This window comes from Perognathus longimembris, chromosome 13 (assembly GCF_023159225.1).
Source record: "Perognathus longimembris pacificus isolate PPM17 chromosome 13, ASM2315922v1, whole genome shotgun sequence".
In the NCBI taxonomy this organism is placed as follows: domain Eukaryota; kingdom Metazoa; phylum Chordata; class Mammalia; order Rodentia; family Heteromyidae; genus Perognathus; species Perognathus longimembris.
The window spans coordinates 60,234,955-60,252,803 of NC_063173.1; the positions used below are offsets into that span (position 1 = coordinate 60,234,955).

The 17,849-nt window shown below is 41.8% G+C and overlaps 1 protein-coding gene and 1 pseudogene across 13 annotated transcripts in view; one reads left to right on the forward strand and one right to left on the reverse strand.

Annotated features, from left to right (window-relative positions):
• The window catches only part of Ppp6r3 (protein phosphatase 6 regulatory subunit 3), a 105,465-nt gene that overhangs the window by 12,318 nt on the left and 75,298 nt on the right, over positions 1 to 17,849 (forward strand). The window lies entirely within an intron of this gene.
• Positions 11,115 to 11,957, reverse strand: LOC125361341 (annotated as a pseudogene).

Below are 17,849 nucleotides of genomic sequence, written 5' to 3' on the forward strand. Positions count from 1 at the left end.
AGAGATATCTGGAAAAGAAGTGTATCAACACAGATTCTCAGGCAAACTCATTCTGAGGCCAATCCATCCTGAGGAAAGGAAAGAGGAGCATTCAGCCTTTTAGCAAAGAGAAGGGACTGTATTACACTTGAGGAACAACAACATCATTGTGGGGGCTTAGGCTAGTGATGGAGTGGAGTTTGTTTTGTGATATAGGGATAAGCCTTGTGAATTCTGAGCTGGCCCTGCCTCTGCTGTACCTCCTCTTGAAGGCTAAGTGCTGGGGTGCCAGGACTAGCTGCACTGCTGAAGCACAGCAGTAATGACTGACTGCCCTTGATCTTAGTAATTCCCAGTGGAGCCAGAGTGTGGGGCACAGTGGCTGTGTAACTATTGTTTTCATGAAGCTTCAGGAAGCAGCTTGATAATCTTCCGGATCCAGAACAAAGAATGAGGAGAGGTTGTAGGGGCACGGGTTAGAGATCCCCTCTAGCAGAATTGTTGTGAAGATTAAAAAGAAACATTACTGGCTATGTTTGGGTGTATTCGTAGAAGACAGTAGAAGTACTCATTCCTGCTGGCTACCTTATCATTAGGGCTAACAATCATCAGTTACTGTGTGCACGTGCATGTGTGCGTGTGTGTGCGCACGTGCGTGCTCACGCTACTTCTGGAGCTTGAACTCGGGATCCACTTAGTTATAACTTGCTTAATTATGTGAGCTTGATAACACATTTCTTTTTAGTACTGAATAAAGTTGCATTGTCTAAATGCACCAGAATTTATTCTGTCGCCTACTGAAAGGACATTGTGGTTCCTTTCCAGTTTTGGCAGTTGTAGATAAAGATGCTATAAATATCTGTGTGCAGGGTTCCAAAGTGACTATCATTTTGTATTCCTGCCAGCAAAGAATAAGAGAGTTCCTGCTGTTCCACATAATAGTTCACATTTGGGTTTGTGTTTTGACTTTTTTTCCCCCCGGTCCTGGGGCTTGAACTCACAGCTTGGGCACTGTCCCTGAGCTCTTTTGCTTGAGGTTAGCTCTCTATCACTTTGCACTACAGCTCCACTTCCAGTTTTCTGCTGGTAATTGGAGATAAGAATCTTACAGACTTTACTATCCTGGCTGGCATCCAACCATGATCTTCAGAATTCAGCCTCCTGAGTACCTAGGATTACAGGGTGTGAGTCACCAGTGTCTAGCTTTTGACTGTTTTAATATGTTTGTAATATGTAGCATCACATTGTTTCAGTTGAAATTTGTGTGTGTGTGTCTGCTGGTGCTAGGGCTTGAACTCAGGGCCTGGGTGTTGTCCCTGAACACCACTTGAGCCACCACTTGAGCCACCACTTGAGCCACCACTTGAGCCATAGCTCCACTTTTGGCTTTTTTGTTAGCTAATTGGAAATTAACTTTTGAACTGTAATCCTTAGGTCTCAGCATCCTTAATAGGATTACAGGCCTGAGCCACCGATGCCTAGCATTTTGCATTTTCTTTCTTTCTTTCTTTTTTTATTTTGCCAGTCCTGGGGCTTGGGCCTGAGCACTGTCCCTGGCTTCTTTTTTTGCTCAAGGCTAGCACTCTGCCACTTGAGCCACACCGCCACTTCAGGCCATTTTCTATATATGTGGTGTTGGGGAATCGAACCCAGGGCTTCATGTATACGAGGCAAGCACTCTTCACCACTAGGCCATATTCCTAGCCCCTGCATTTTCTTAATGATGTGACACTGAACATGTTTTCATATCCTCCCATTTGTATTGTATGATTTGACTATGAAGTATCTTTCAAAAAGTCTTAGGTATTGAGAGATGATTCATAATATAGTTTTATTGGAAGGTGGGGCCTAGTTGAAGGAAGTTTGTCCTGGGGGTGTGTTCTGGAAAGATAGACCATTCTCTTCTTCCTGGCTGCCATGAGGTGAGCCACTTTACTGTACCACATGTTCCACTTTGTGACCTTCATCTCTCTTCAGACCTCCAGCAATGGAGCCAGCCCACCATGGACTAAAACCTTTGAAACTGTGAGCCCAAAGAATCCTCCTTTAAACCATTTGTCTTACATAGCTGTCAAAATGACAAAAAGCTTTAACACAGACAATCTTTGAAGTGTCTGCTCAAATATTTTTCCCATTTTTTAATCTGGTTCATTTTCTTGCTATTGAGTTTTAAGAGCTCCTTATATAGAACTCATTTATGAAATGTGTCATATTTTGATTATGATTTCATTAAATGTATGGGTCAAGTTAGGAAGAACTGACATATGACACTTTATGAATATATGGTATCTCTCCATTTGTTTAGTTTTTTTTTTTTTTTTTTTTGGCCAGTCCTGGGGCTTGGGACTCGGCCTGAGCACTGTCCCTGGCTTCTTTTTGCTCAAGGCTAGCACTCTGCCACTTGAGCCACAGCACCACTTCTGTATATGTGGTGCTGGGGAATTGAATTCAGGGCTTCATGTATACGAGGCAAGCATTCTTGCCACTAGGCCGTATCCCCAGCCTGTTTAGTTTTTTGATGTCTTTCATGATCATCATTTTTCTCATTGACCTTGTGCATGTTTTCAGATATACTTTTATCATCATTAATTATACAGAGGTATTACCATTCTCTTCTGCCTATTTTATTTTTATTTTATAGTTCTGTATTTTGTTATATGGTACTCATGTAAAACCTGGTCATTTGTGTGTGCTGATTTCAGGGTTTTACTTAGGTACTGTCCCTTTATCTCAGGGCTAGCACTCTTATCACTTGAGGCATAGCTTTACTTCAAGGCTTTTGGTGGTTTATTGAGAAGAGTTTCATGGGCCTTCCAATCTGGGCGGGCCTTGAAACCTCTGTCTTCAGATCTCAGCCTAGAACTACAAGCATGAGCCACCAGCACCTGGCTAAAAATGGCCTTTTTAACAGTAGTACAAATATATAACAAATATTTCTAATTCTGTTATCTTCTTTGTTGTTAATTCAGCAATTTCCAGATGGTGTTTTAAATTTTGGCTTCTTCTTGAATGTATACTCTGTTCAGTTTATTGGGCCATGGTTGGGTTTCTCTGGGGTTTTTGTTTTGTTTTTTCCCTCCTTTTTTTTTTAATTGTGTCATTACTGGGGCTTGAACTCAGGGCCTGAACACTGTCCCTTCTTTTTTTTCTTCTGGGCCAGTCCTGGGGCTTGAACTCAGGGCCTATGTACTGTCTCTGAGCATCTCTTGCTCAAAGCTAGCCCTGTACCACTTGAGCCATAGCTCCACTTGCAGGTAGAGTGTGTGTGTGTGTGTGTGTGTGTGTGTGTGTGTGTGTGTGTGTGTGATTTATTAGGGATAAGAGTCTCCTGGACTTTTCTGCTTGCCTGACTTTGAGCCATGATTCTCAGATCTCAGCCTCCTGAGTAGCAGGGATTACAGCTGTAAGCCACCAGTACCTTGATGTTTCTTTTTTGTTCAAGGCTGATTTTCTACCACTTGAGTCACAGCCTCGCTTCTCTTTGCTTTTTGGGGGTTAATTAGAGGTGAGGGTCTCACGGACTTTCCTTTCTGGGCTGGCTTTGAACCACAATCCTCAGATCTCAAATTCCTCATTAGCTAGGATTACATACGGTCTTAGGCCACTGGATCCTACTTGTTTTTATTCTTTTGAGATAGTGTCTCTGACCATGTGCTATGTATGATAGGTATTAGACCGAGGTTGGTTATTATATTTGTAACTTATTTGCAAAAAGGATATAAATGGTCAGGCAAGATTGTTGTTAGATTCAAATAAATATGTGTGAATACTGTTAGATTTTTAAAGTAGGTAGTAAAGGAGAACAGGTAACAGGTAACAGGAGAGAAAAGTTTATTATGGAACTGCTAGGTGATGCATGGCCCGAGAGAAGGGACAACCCCCAATGTAGAGTAGGGGCAGGAGGGTGTGGCCTGGTGGATTAGGATGTGACCTCAGGGAAGGGGGGGAGGTAACTGCCTCCAGGTCTGCTGGTTACCCAGGTAACTGGGTGGAGACTTAACCTGGTGGGGGCACATCTGCATGGAGTCCTCCTGGGATGAACTTTACAAATACATTATACATTGGTAAAGCAAAGTACAGATACTGGGGTCCTTAAAAACAATGCTTGTTTAGCATTTCCCTTTGCAAATATAGAGTATATCACTATTTTGTATCAACTTTATTGAGATATAACTCACATATGAGAGTTCACCATATAAAACATACAGCTTAGAGTACATTTTATGGATTTGCTCAACTATCATCACAGTCAATTAAGAATATTTTCATTGCTCCACAGAGAAACCTTTTTTTTTTGGCCAGTCCTGGGCCTTGGACTCAGGGCCTGAGCACTGTCCTTGGCTTCTTTTTGCTCAAGGCTAGCACTCTGCCACTTGAGCCACAGCGCCGCTTCTGGCCGTCTTCTGTATATGTGGTGCTGGGGAATCGAACCTGGGGAATCGAACCTAGGGCCTCGTGTATCCGAGGCAGGCACTCTTGCCACTAGGCCATATCCCTAGCCCCAGATCTCAGCCTTCTTAGTAGCTAAGATTACAAGTGTGAACCGTAGTTCCCTGGCTTACTAATATACTTTATTTTTGTAGATTTGCCTGTTCTGGGCATTTCATACACACAATGGAATTGTGTCATATGTGGTATTTTGTAACTAGTTTATTACTCTTCTTAGACATACTTTGAAGACTTGTCTGTGTTGTAGCATGTATCATCATTTCATTTCCTTCTTTTGCCAAATAAAGCCATTCTTTTGTTTATTCTTTCATCAGTTGCTGACTATTTGGCTGATTCTAAATTTTAGTTTTTATGAATCTTGCAGTTATGACCATTTGTGTATTTTTTCTGTTGCCGCAGGAATGAATGGAATTGTTGGGTTGTATAATAGTATGTTTAGCCTTTTGAGAAACTGCTAGCCTGTTGTCCAGAGTGGCTTTACCATATTCCATTCCTATTTGCAGCACAGAGCATTCTTCTCCATATCGCTTCATATGTGTCTGCTTGATTAAAGTAGGTGTGAAGTGGTGTCTTAATGTAGTTTTGGTTTGCATTCCTCTGAGGGCTGAAGATAAGTGTGTTCTCCTATGTTCTTATTGGCCATTAACTGTTTTCAGAGAAAAGCCCCTTTGAATTATTGGCCCACTTTTACTTATTTGTCTTTTTATTTTTACTTTTGCAGTGCTAGGGATTGAATACAGGGCATACCAAGCAAGTGCTTCACTTCTGAGCTCTGTTCCCAACGCAGTATTTACCCATTTTTAAATTGGATTATCTTTGTTACTGACTGGTAAGAGTTTCTCTATGTAAGTTTTGATCAACTGTGTGGTTTATAAATACTTTTCTCTGTCTGGCTTGCTGCCTTTTCTTGATGTCATTGAGGTAAAAACAAATAACTTGAAGAATCCAGCTTATGAGTGTTTTTTTGGGGGTGGTAAGAGGATCTCCTGTATTTTGGTGTCATAGCCTTCTTAAAGAGTTTGCCAAGGGCTGTGAATGTGGCTTAGCAGTAGCGTGCTTGCCTGGCGTGCACGCCAGATCTGAGTTTGATTCCTCAGCATCACATAAACAGAAAAAGCCAGAAGTGGTGCTGTGGCTCAAGAAGTATAGTACTAGCCTTGAGCAAAAAGAAGCCAGGGACAGTGCTCAGGCCCTGAGTTAAAGCCCCAGGACTGGCCAACAAAAAAAAAAAAAAAAAGACTTTGCCAAATCCAAAGCCACCAAGATTTATTATTATTTTTTGTTGTTGTTGTTGGTTGTGGGGCTTAACCTGTGGGTCTGGGCTCTGCCCCTGAGTTCTTCAGCTCAAGACTCTGCCCTACCTGAACTACAGTGCTACTTCCAGTTTTCTAGTGGTTAGTTGGAGAAAAGAGTCTTATGGACTCTCCTACCTCGGCTGACTTTGAACTGATCCTCAGATCTTAGCCTCCTGAGTAGTTAGGATTTCAGGCCTGAGCCACCAGTGCCAGGCACCACCAAGATTTTTTTTAAAAAATATTTTCTACTGTTAATATAAAGGTGATATACAGAGGGGTTACAGCTTCATAAGTCAGGTAAAGAGTACATTTCTTTTTGGACAGTGTCACCCCTTCCCTCACCCAGGTTTTTTCTCCCACAAGTTGTATAGTTCATATCTAACATAGTGTCCAGTGAGTACCATTGCTGTGTTTGTACACCTTTTGTCCCTTCATTTCTATGCCTCCCCTTATATAAGCCACCAAGATTTTATTCCATGTTTGCTTCTGAGAATTTTGACTTTCCTTTTCTTTTTTTTCTTTTTCTTCAATATTGAAGATTGACCTCAGGGCCTTGTGCGGCAGATACTTTAACCACTAGAGCCACACCTCTAGCCCTTGTGTGTGTGTGTGTGTGTATTTATGTGTGTGTATGGGCACACGCATGTACGTGTGTGCCTGTATGCACAGGCAGGTGTATGTACATGCGAGCTGGTTCTGGAGTTTGAACTCGGGGCCTAGGCACTGCCGCTGGGCTTTTTTTTTCTCAAGGCTAGCACCCTCCCATGTGAGCCACAGCTCCTCTTCTAGCTTTTTGGTGGTAAATGGGAGATGGAAATTTCATGGATTTTTCCGAACCCACTTCAAATTGTGATCCTCAGATCTCAGCCTTCTAAGTAACTAGGATTACAGCCGTGAGCTACCAATACCTAGCTAAGCCTTGATATTTTTTTTGTTTTGCCAGTCCTGGTGCTTGAACTCAGGGTCTGAGCACTGTCCCTGGCTTCTTTTTGCTGAAGGCTAGCACTCTGCCACTTGGGCCACAGCGCCACTTCGGCTTTTTCTATATATGTGGTGCTGGGGAATCGAACCCAGGGCTTCATGTGTACGAGGTGAGCACTTTACCACTAGGCCGTATTCCCAGCCCAGCCCTGATTTTCTTTATGATTATATTCTTTGGAGAAATAAAAGGACTTAATAAAAAAAATCATTGTTATTTATTACTTGATGTGCCTTGTGTTTTGTGTTTGACCACCTGTTTGGTGGTGCTTCCCGCAGTATCCCGTATCTTTCTTTTTTAGGTGGTTCTGTTTTTCTTTTTCCTTTTTTTTTGGTTGGCTGTGGGATGCTGTCCCTGCGTTTTTTGTGTTTATGTGGTACTGAGGAATAGAACCCAGGGCTTCATGCCTTCTAGGCAGGCACTCTTCCACTAAGCCACATTCCCAGCCTGGTTCTCTGTTTTTCTATTGTGAATTATCTGGGCATCCATATATATATATATATATGACTTTATACTCATAAAAATTCCTTAGGAAAAAGAATTCCTTAGTGTTAGGAAAATGAAGGAGAACGGGAAAGGAATAGGCCAGACTCGACCATCAACAGGTGAGGACTGTTTATTGAGCAACAGCCAGGGGAACAGACCTTCCCGTGGGATTGGAGGTTGTGCGAGGGGGACTATTTTTTTTTAAAATTAAATTTTATTGACAAGGTGAGGTACAGAGGGGGTACAGTTACATAATAAGGTAGTGAGTACATTTCTTGTCATATTTGTTACACCCTCCCTCATTTTTCTTTCCCTTCCCTAGTTCAGATAAGCATATATACAATATCCAGTATACCAAAATCATATACAATAACCACATGGGGTACGCCAAAGGAAATTCACCTAGTACATTAAATGTAACGACGACAATAAAGTCCTCCTGTGTCCTTCTCTTGGAGTTCATTTTGCTTAGCCTCATCTAATCATAATCATATGTACATAGGTGTTGAGCTATTGTGATCCTCTATCCTAGACTTTTTTATGGTTGTTTAGTAGTTGTTTGGTTTTAGATACATAATGTAAAGTCACTGACCCAAACATTTTGGAAATATCATTTGAAAAGAAGTTTGTTATTTTGCAGACCTGGTCTCTACTGCCCTCCCCCCCCCCCCCCCCCCCAACAATCATATATCAAGGAGACCATGCGTCTTTGTTCTCTGTGTTCTAGGCTTGTCTGTGAAGGAGACTATTAAGGAACAGTGAGAGGCACAGACCTTCCCAGAGGATTGGAGGTTGTGTGAGGGGGTAAATTTGGGGCCAGGCTTATAAGGGATCTGAGCAAGGAGGCAGAGGTTATTGAAAGTGCCACTAGGTCTAGGAAGTTGGTGGCTTTTCCTTGGGCCCACAGTGGATTGTTTACAGCTGGGCTTAGGTGAATTGCCCTGCCTGCACATCATCAAAGCAGGTCAGTTCATACCTGGGGTTTTGCCTGCTGCCTATATGGGCCTGGGAAAACTGGGTGGGGGTCAGTCCTTCACTTAGGATAATCTTGAAGAAGTAATTATGTCAGGGGATCTGTGGATTTTAATACCTTAAACTTATTCCAGTCACAGTTTCACTTTTACCAGCAGTTCCAGCCATTTAAGACCTTTTTATGAGGAGAAACTGGAACATAGAACAATATAATGAACTGAATTACCCACACCAACAGCTATATCCCCTAGGTCAATCTCATTCTTCTTTATGCCATTTTTCACTCCTAGAACTCTGTGGAAGTAGAATAGAAATACAGAAAAGTAGACATGTTCTAAATATGTCTTTACATGCTAATCCCACCTGGGTAATCTGTTTCCAACATGTCTTCTTGTGCTAATTTTCCTCTAGGACACTCAGTATTTTGATATCTACAGCACTGGTGACTTGTACGGTTTTTGTTCTATCATTAGACTGTATACTCATGTCTGACTTCATTCTCTTAGCATTGTGTTAGCACTCTGCCACTTGAGTCACAGCGCCACTTCTGGCCATTTTCTATATATGTGGTGCTGGGGAATTGAACCCAGGGCCTCATGTATACGGGGCAAGCACTCTTGCCACTAGGCCATATCCCCAGCCCTATGCAGTTTTATTGTTTGAACCTATTCTTAGGTGTTTGGTTAGATAATGCATTTAGGCTAAGAATACTTGCTGCTAAGAATACTTGAGTTTGTGCCTTTTTTGCTCAACTTGTGTGTGTTTTGTTGTTATTGGGAATATGCCTGAGAATGAAATCACTAGATTATAAAGTATACATACATCATCAGTGTTGGAAACATTGAGCATGTATTAGAGTGGTTATACCAAATTTACTCTGCCAGCAGCCTGTGGGATGTTTTTCCCCCAGTATTCCCTTCCTCTCTCCATTCATCTGCTCCATTGCCATGAATGCTTCCCCCTGCCTGAATCTCATGGTAGCTTTAATTTATACTCCTGAGGTCAAATACCTTTTCATACGTGTTTTCATCAGTTGAATGTCCTTTTTTTAACATTTTTTGGGTGGGAGGGAGAATGCTGGCTTGAGCTCAGGGCCTGGATAGCTTCCCTGAACTTTTTTGCTCCAGGCTAGCTAGCACTGTTACTGCTTGAGCCACATATAGCTCTACTTCCAGCTTTTCTGAAGTTAGAGCCTCAGAGACTTTCCTGCCCTGGCTGGCTTTGAACCCCAATCCTCAGATCTCAGCTTCCTGAGCAGCTAGTATTAGAGTCATGAGCCACTGTCGGCTGGTTTTAGATGCCTTTTTTTTTTTTTAACTGATTACATAAGTCTCTTGCTGTTTTCTCTTTTTAATGAATTATGTGTTTTATTGCATTAGCTCCTTTTTGGTGTATAGCAAATGATCCCCAAATGTGACATATAACCATAACTACCAGTAGTTTCTCTGGATCAGGAACTTAGAGTGGTACCACACTGTGGCTTTGGTTTTGGTGTTGATATGGTCAGTCCTCTGAAAACTTTAGAAAGCTGGTGTCAAAGCTTCTTATCACGGTGGCTCATTCACATGCTTGGCAAGTTGATTGTGGCTCTAGTAGGAGGTCCTTTTCACTTGTACCTTTGCTTGAGGTGCCTCAGTGTCTTGGGACGTGGTAACTGACTTGCTCCAAAGACAGTGATATAGGAAGCAGTACCGTTGAAAGCTGTCATAATTACAACCTAGCCTCAGAAGTCACATAGCACCTAATTTTGCCATGTTCCGCTTGTTAGAAGAGCCTCTCAAAGTTCAACTTATACTGAAGAGGAAGGAGATTGTACTCTCTTGAAAGTAGTAGAAGTGTTAAAGAAGTTGTGGGTGTACTTTAAAACACAGCATTTGGTAGGAGTCTTTTATTCTAAATACAGATCTTGTGGTAGATAAGCATATTGTGAATGTCTTTGCCTATTTATGTGGGGTTGGTTCCTTGTCTTTTGAAGAAGACAAGTCCTGTTACTCTTTTTTTCTTCTTTGGCTATCCCTGTGTATACTACTTGGAGAAAAATCTTCAAATAGATATTTTATACACCTCTCGATGACTATTTAAAATTTCATTTTAATCATACAAAGCTATCACATCTTTGAAAGCAAAACAAAAACTACACCCAGGTGCTTTTATGCCTCTAAAGGCTAGGATTAGGAGAATTGTGATTCAAGTCCAACTCGGACATCTAGGTGAGGCCCCTTCTCAGCAGTAGAAGCGGGGCATGATGGAGTGCACTTGTCATCTCAGCTACTGCAGGAAGCATATAAAGTAGGTAGATTGCAGTCAAATCGTGGGCCAAGTAAGAAAATGAGACCCAGTCTCAAAATAACCATTGCAAGGGAGGGGGGGAAGCTTTGGAGGCATGATTTTGTGGTAGAGTATCTGCCTAGCAAGTGTGAGGCCCCGAATTCAAACTCCAGTGCTCCCCCTCAGCCCCCAGATGCACACAATTGCTTGATATTATAGTGGTCTCAAGTACTATAGTTTTGGCAAATTAGGATCCAGATAAAGTTTGCTTACATTTAAGTGTGTGGATTCCTCCATTTCTACTCCTCTTTATCTAGTTGTAAGAGACATGACTTGTGTGTTTTCAAGGCCATATGACAGTGCATTTTCTCTCCTTTCTACGGTGCAGCCACCTAACTTAGCCTGGTCATTTCTGCATGAACCATACCTTCTCTGGCAGTTGAAAGTGATTCAGGGCGGCTTCAACAAGGTTCCTGCTCTTGATAATTACTTTCCCTGTCATCTACTTTTCTCTTTTCACTGCCAATTAGATTGAGTTGTAATAACTTTTTTTCTTTTTTTCCAGTCATGGGGCTTGAATTCAGGGCCTGGGTTCTGTCCCTGAGCTGCTTTTGCTCAAGGCTAGCACTCTACCACTTGAGCCACAGTGCTTGCTACTTCTGGCTTTATGTGGTACTGAGGAATCGATCCCAGGGCCGTCATGCATGTTAGCTAAGCACTCTACCTCTAAGCCACATTCCCAGTCCAGTGACCAATTTTTTAGAGGGCTGATTACTGAAGAAAAAAAATTTTTTCCCCTCCAATTTCACTGAGAACATTTTATTGACCTTTGGATAAAACGGGATTTATTTGCCAGGTAGGATGATCCCATTATACTTCTGCTTGGAACCAGCGCACTGCCTCCTCTTTGCTGATTCTGTGTTTGGACCCATTGCAGCCTGTTCTGCGCTTCTTGTCTGCGATGCTGAAACCTGGCCTATTCAGTACCACTTAGAAGTCCAGGCCACAGATACCACTGCTTGGGTCATATTTGATGCCCAGATCCATGTGTTCCTGGATCCCAAAAACAAAGTTTCCTGTACCTGAGAAAGTTTTTCTTAATTCATACTCTTGCACCTTCAGACTTTTCTCCAGAATTTCTTCTGCCTTAGCCCCACGGACTGTGCAATAGACAGAAATCTTTTCATTTGTTCATATGCCAAAGAATCTAACAGTGTAACTAGCTTTGGGAAGCACTGGGGTCTGCCCTGTGAGTTGCTCCAACACCTTAGCTGCCTGGGTCGGTCAGTCTGCACTCTCCCTGACACACATGTTGAGGCAGAGCTTGAGGATTTGAAATTCCCACAGTGGGTTCTCCTTTTCACCTTGATTTTGCACCATGATAGAAAGCTGAAAATTTTTGTTCTTTTTCTTTAATCTTCCTCAGTCCCTTTTGATTGTAACAGAATCTTGTGTGATGAAAAATTAGAAACATTATTGACAAGCTGATTAGCATAAACATTCAAATTCAAGGACTGAAATTTAAAATCTTTTTTGGGGGTGGGAGGGTCAGTTGTGGGGCTTGAATTCTGTGGGCCTGGGCACACTGTCCCTGAGCCCCTCAGCTCAAGGCTAGCCATCTGTCACTTGAGCCACAGCGTCCCTTCTGGTTTCCTGGTGGTTCATTGGAGAGAAGAGTGTCACAGACTTTCCTGCCCTAGCTGGCTTTGAACCATGAACCTCAGATCTTAGACTCCTGAGTAGCTAGTATTACAGGTGTGAGCCACTGGCATCCAGCTAAAAGCTGCCTTCTTAATTCTAATTTTTATGTGTGTGTGTCTGTCCTGGGCTTTAAAACTCATGCCCTGGACACTGCTCCTTAGTTTTTTTCTACTACTTGAGCCACAGCTTCACTTACAGGTTTTTGGTAGTCAATTAGAGATAAGAGTCTTATGGGCTTTACTGCCCAGGCTGACTTTGAACAATGAGTAGCTAGGATTACAGGTGTGAGCCACTAGCACCTTGCCCCTATTTCTAATTTTTAAGACTTATTCAACTTGAGTAAAAATTAAAATTTTCATGTTTTATTTTCAGTGAATGTACATAAATGATACCAATTTTTGGCCAGTAATTCAGCTGCCACATATCTGTGCTAGGACCAGTACTTTGTATGTTTTCATCATACTTGGTTAAAGAAGATAAAGTACTGGTACTCTCATTGAAGTAATCAGAGCAGTGTCAGTAGAAATAAAGTACAAGCCACTTACATAATCTAAAGTCTTCCAAAAACTACCTGAAGAAGTTTAAAAAAAAAAAGCAGAGTAAAATAAGTTTAGGTTTATATATATATATATATTTTTTTGGTCCAGTCCTGGGCCTTGAACTCAGGGCCTAAGCACTGTCCCTGGCTTCTTTTTGCTCAAGGCTAGCACTCTGCCACTTGAGCCACAGCGCTACTTCTGGCCATTTTCTGTATATGTGGTGCTGGGGAATCGAACCCAGGGCCTCATGTATCCTCAGCCCCTTATATCTATTTTTTTAACTCATCTAAAATAGTAAAACATGTAATCAATGTAAACAAGTTAATGAGTTTCTTTATTTCCTTCCTTCCTTCCTTCCTTCCTTCCTTCCTTCCTTCCTTCCTTCCTTCCCCCTTCCTTCTCCCTTCCCTTCCCTTCCCTTCCCTTCCCTTCCCTTCCCTTCCCTCCTTCCCTCCCTCCCTCCCTCCCCCTTTTTTTTTAAAATACCAGTACTGAAGTTTGAACTCAGGGTCTTATGCTCTTGCTTAACTTTTGCACTCATTGAGTCACGACTCCACTTCTGGCTTATTGCTGGTTAAATGGAGATAAGAGTTTCTTAGATTTGTCCACCCGGGCTGGCTTTGAACCTCAGTTCTTAGATCTCAGACTCCTGAGTAGCTAGGGTTACAGGTGTGGGCCACTGGTGCCAGGCTATTTACTTCTTTTATTTTATTTATTTTTTTATTTTTTATTTTTTTTTGGCCAGTCCTGGGCCTTGGACTCAGGGCCTGAGCACTGTCCCTGGCTTCTTTTTGCTCAAGGCTAGCACTCTGCCACTTGAGCCCAGCGCCGCTTCTGGCCGTTTTCTGCATATGTGGTACTGGGGAATCGAACCTAGGGCCTCGTGTATCCGAGGCAGGCACTCTTGCCACTAGGCTATATCCCCAGCCCCTACTTCTTTTATTTTTATTTTTACCTTTTTTGTGCTAGTCCTGGGGCTTGAATTCAGAGCTTTAGTTCTGTCCCTGACCTTTTAAGGCTAGTGCTTTATCACTTGAGGCACAGAGCCACTTCTAGCTTTTTGGAGATTAATTGAAGATGAGTCTTAGGGACTTTCCTGCCTGGGCTGCCTTTAAACCTCAATCTTCATATCTCAGCCTCCTGAATAGCTAGGATTACAGGCATGAGTCACCAGTGTCTGGCTATTCACTTCTGTTTTTCTTACTTAGCCTTTGAATTCCACTTTATATTTCAAATTTTTAGCCCAACTCAATTCAAGCTAACTCCATTTAAATGCTCAGAATCCTTATGTGGCTTCTACAGGGGCCAGGGTAGATCAGTTATCACTATCCTTACTACTCCTAGAAGTAAAAGGAAACTGACCAAGAAACAGTCCACATAGAAAATGGCTTGGAGAAAGGTACAAGAGGACACCAGGAAGATTATTAACAGGGAAGCTGTGCCAATCCTTAGGCAATGGCAGGAGATGGGAGAGAATACATATGAAGAAATTGAAACTGATAAAGTTTAGTGGCTTGGAGTGGAAGGGCCAGGAGGAGCCCGGCCGGTCATTCACCACTAGTACATGTCTTCTATTGGATGGGGAAGACTTGGTAAAGAAAAGGTTTGGTCAGGTGGCCAGTGTGTGTTGGAAAGCAAAGACACTGTTTTTCTGCACATAATGAATACAATGTGTTTGTGAGGCAACTAAGGGGCCTGTTTTGTTTTTTTCTTTTTATTGGTCATGGGGCTTGAACTCAGGGCTTTGGGCCTCTCCCTGAGCTCTTTTTGCTTGAGGCCTAGCGATCTGCCACTTGATGCACAATGCCACTTCTAGCTTTTTGGTGATTAATTGAAGAGTCTCATGAACTTTCCTGCCTGGGCTGCCTTCAAACCGCAGTCCTCTCCATTCTCAGCCTCCTGAATAGCTAGGATTACAGGAGTGAGCCATCTGCCCAGTTTGATACCCGTTTTTAAAGTGCAGAGTTATGATTTAAGAAGCTCACAGAAATGGCTTCATTTAACAACAAAAGTTGTTTTATGTCTCCAGCTTTTTTGAGTCGGTGGGGAAACTAAATAAAAAAGGAAGTGTAGGGTTACAGGTGTGGCTCAAGTGTAGAACTGCCAGCTCACAAGTGAGACCAAGGCCCTAAGTTCAAACTCTAGGGCCACCAAAAAAAGGTACATTTACTTCCCGCGAGTGCGGTCAATGTGGGAGAGTGTGTTAAGCCTAGATTCTTAGGAACCTCTGGATTATGAGTAGTACAGAAAAAGAAAGGAGGGCCCCTCCAGATAAGGAGATTGAGGATGGCCTGGGAGAACTTCTTACCCAGGAGGGCCCACTAGTGGACTCCATTGTGTGTTGCTAAGAGCAAGGTTAAGATGAGAACAAGAGTTGCCTTGGGATTTAGCCCCACCTGGAGGTCATTGGTAACCTGAAAAGGCTGTTTGGGTTGAGTGGTACAGATGGATACCAGACTGGAATGAGCTGAAGAGAGAATGCTATCAGACAAAGAGCTCATTTTCTCACTGTTAAATAAACACTACACATCATAGAAGAGACTAGCCCAGTAGATAAATGAACAAAGGATATAAACATATTGGCAGTGAAGTGTAAGTGACTCTAAAATATGAGCAGTGTCCAGCCTTACTACTAATAGAGGAAAAATGCGTAGGTGTTGACTACAGCCTGGGGAGTCATGTATTTACATTGCCTGTGAGGAGAGCCCATGGCTGCCTACATCGAGTTACTCAGCAGTGCCTTTTCAGCGAAGTGTATGTTTGATGAAGTGTGTATGTACTTGGGCCAGCCAGTTCTGGGGCTTGAACTTGGGGCCTGGGCACTGTTTCTGAGCTTTTGTGCTCAAAGCTAGCACACTACCACTTGAGCCACAGCTTTTTGCTGGTTAATTGGAGATAAGAGTCTCCAATTAAATGGTCTTCCTGCCCTGCTGGTTTTGAATGGTGATCTTCAGATCTCAGCCTCCTGTGTAGCTAGGATTACAGGCAGTAGCCATTAGCACCCAGCCTTGTCATTCTACTTTCAAGTTCTAATTTAAATTTATTCAAGGAACTTCTTAAGAATTGAGAATGTGGGCTGGGGATATGGTCTAGTGGCAAGAGTGCTTGCCTCGTATACATGAGGCCCTGGGTTCGATTCCCCAGCACCACATATACAGAAAATGGCCAGAAGTGGCGCTGTGGCTCAAGTGGCAGAGTGCTAGCCTTGAGCAAGAAGAAGCCAGGGACAGTGCTCAGGCCCTGAGTCCAAGCCCCAGGACTGGCCAAAAAAAAAAAAAAAAAAAAAAGAATTGAGAATGTGTGATATTCATTGCATTTTCTTTATTTCTTTCAATGTCCTGGTTTTATTTATATTTAACTTCTTAGTTTCATAGGGATGAAGAATTCTAGGATTTGACGAGTAATGGTTTTTAAGTTTCCCATTTTATAGATAAAAAACAAGTGCAGAGAGATGAGGTACCTTGTCGAATATTGACTGAACTGAATGCCATAATTTAAAGGAACATGGCTTAATTTCTGCTGTTCTAATGAAGAATATTAATTTATATAATATACTAGTTCATTGAAAATCATGGAAACGAGTTTGTCTTTTTTAAAAATTGTTGTTGAGCAAGTTAAAATTTAGGAATATGAACTTTTTTTTGGTAGGTCATGGGACTTGAACTCACAGCCTGGGTGCTATCCTTGAGCCCTTTTGCTCAAGGCTAACACTCTACTACTTTGAGCCACAGTGCCACTTCTGGTTTTCTGGTGGTAAGTTGGAGATAAAGAGTCTTTGATGTCCTTAGTGTTGTACTTGGGATTATGGATTTCAGCCTTTAGGTCAAATAAAGCTTGAGTGTGTAATTCATTGAGCTGTCTGAATGTAGCTTGTTGAATGGAGTTTTGTAGTCATTTGTACCATTGTGCTCACCGTTATAAATAGGGATACATGGTTCTCTTAGCTTTATTTTGGATGCTAATTTTCTAATTTGTGACGTGGCTGCTTTTTTATAGAGATGAGCTTCTTGCATGCCCATGGTGATTTGAGTGCTCATTAGGGTACATTGGTAGACAGTGATGTAATCCAATCATGTGCCAGAGCTTTTACTTAAAGTACAGTTACATACACGATGGGCCTTTTAAAAGTGTTAGTGTGGATTTTACTGTGGATATTTTGTACTTTACACTGTGGTCTTCTTACATTCTTGGTATGGTGTTGATGAATAGTTTTGGTATTCTTCCGTTGGCTTGTGTTAAAATAATTGTTTCTGAAATTACCTGATAGAATTATCTATCTATATACTTTCACTGCATGGATTTTATTAGTGGCATCTCCGAAGACTACCAGATACATACCTAATTTTTATGTTTGTTTAAAAATAAAATGGAAATTTAAGTAAAATGGAAATCTTTAAACAAGTAGGCTGTCTACCCTACCACCTTTGTGTTGTAATTGCACAAAAGCCATGCTTCATTTGAAGAATTTAAAAGGGAAAAAATAATATATTTTCCCAGATGGTTATTACTTGTGTTGTTCTTCCACCATCCCCAAAGTCCCAGATTACCCTCTACCATAACCCCCCTCCTATCTGAAGTACATCCCTTGGCATTTCTTCTAGAACAGGTGTGCTGCCTGTACATTTCTTTCCCTTTCTTCATTTGAAGGTGTGTTTCTTTTACTTTCATTCCTGAAGAGTATTTTCACTGGATGTTGAATTCTAGGTTGGCAATTTTTTTTTCATTTAACACTTTAAAATACTATTTTACTATGAAGGTTTTGACATATTCTCTTTGGACCTCTTTGGTTTGTGTTTAGAAATCTATTGTACAATGTCTTATCTACCGCTAGCAGAATGGTTTTTGTATATTTTGTTTTTCTATCTTTTAATCATAATATATCTAACTTGTGGTTTTTTTATTGATTTTTTTTTTTTTTGTCGGGTGTGGGACTTGAACTTTGGGCCTGGGCCACTGTCCCTGAGTTCTTTAGCTCAAGGCTAGAGCTCTACCACTTGAGCCAGAGTACCACTTCGGGCTTTTTGTGTGATTAATTGGTTGTTTTGAACTGTAATCCTCAGGTCTCAGCCTCCTGAGTAGCTAGGATTACAGATGGGAGCCACCTGTGCCCTGCTCAATTTTTATTTTTTCAGATTTAAAGTTGTGTAGATGATCTTTTTTTTTTGCCAGTCCTGGGGCTTG